We start from the raw sequence: 1567 nt of genomic DNA on the forward strand, positions 1-1567 counted from the left end.
GTAGGAGTGGCAAACTTTTTTGCATCTTTTTTGGGGTCCCAAAATTGACATTCGCAGCAAAATTCAGCTTGTTCGTATGATTTTTAAAGGTTGAGTGGCATTTTCGTCTTTGACGACTGGACTAATAACGTAACCGTAATGGTACGTTTCCACTGAGCGCGTCACGCGTTGCATTGTCCATCGCGTACGATGCGACGCGAAAGGGAGAAAGAGAGAGGTTGTGTACATATATAAACTTCACTCTTTCTCTCTTTCGCGTCGCGTCGTGACGCGATAGACGACGCGAAGGGTGACGCGCTCAGTGGAAACGTACCATTAACGTACCATTACGGTTACGTTACGGTTACGGATCCCTATTGTAGATGATCCTTTAAGGGTGCTTACCCATGCAACGGAATAGCGTAACGCGGAACGAGAGCAGAACCAATCACAAGCGTTCCGCGCCAACTGCAATTGGTGCGGAACGCTTGTGATTGGTTCTGCTCTTATTCCGCGTTACGCTATTTCGCTGCATAGGTAAGCACCCTAAGGGTGCCGTCACATGCGGCGTAACCTGCGTATTCTAGTAATTTACTAGAATACGTTATTTTTATTTACTAGAATACGCCATTCTGAAAGCCCGCATTCACATTGAGCGTATTTCACGGAAGATTAGAGAAATGCGGAACTAATGCAACCAATTGCTGATTAGAATTTCTGTTGTACACTCTAACAAAACTGCTAAATGAATTTACGATTGGTTTTCGTAATCTACGCATCTCAAAAAGTACGCCTCATGGGGAACCTTTCCGTCGCGTATATATGAGCGGATGATCGAATAAATGATTAAAATCGGAAAATTTTGTGAGACCATTCTTAGGCTTATTCGACGCGTTTTTGCATGAAATAAATGAATCAGACAAAAAAAACGTCGTTCTGTCTTGTGATCTTAGATATTAAGCGTTAAAGTTGATGACTATTGAGGTTAGGAAATCCATCACAGAGGCAAAATGAGGTACTGTTCCACATGGGTTTCGACTTTTCACGCGATGCAAAGGGGCGCACGACTTTTATAATTGTACTGTTGCAAAATCGAAACCCTTGTGCATTTTTTCAGGCAGAATAAGCTAAAATGAGCCAGAAATTAGATTCGACGCATAGTGGTTCTATCATGTTTCGGCACCCTAAGGGTGCCCTCACATGCGGCGTAACTTGTGTAAGCGTAACTTGCGTCGACCAATTATATCATTTCACTTGAACATCAGTTCTGTCTAGTCACTTTATGCTTTTTACGCTATTTTGTTGTTAGGGCCATTGCACACAAACTTGCAGAGCCACATAACCATATGCATAAAGAAAATTATCTAATCACATTTCTGTCATAAAGCCAAGCGTAAACTACGATTGGATGATTTTCTTTATGCATATGTCATGCGGCTACGTAAATTTGTGTGGAATGGCCCTTACGACGAACCACCATGTGTCAAATCTAACTTCTGGCTCATTTTAGCTTATTCTGTCTGAAAAAATGCACAAGGGTTTCGATTTTGCAACAGTATAATTATAGAAGTCGTGCGCCCCTTTGCAT

This window comes from Trachymyrmex cornetzi, unplaced genomic scaffold (genome assembly GCF_001594075.2).
Source record: "Trachymyrmex cornetzi isolate Tcor2-1 unplaced genomic scaffold, Tcor1.1 scaffold604, whole genome shotgun sequence".
NCBI lineage: Eukaryota > Metazoa > Arthropoda > Insecta > Hymenoptera > Formicidae > Trachymyrmex > Trachymyrmex cornetzi.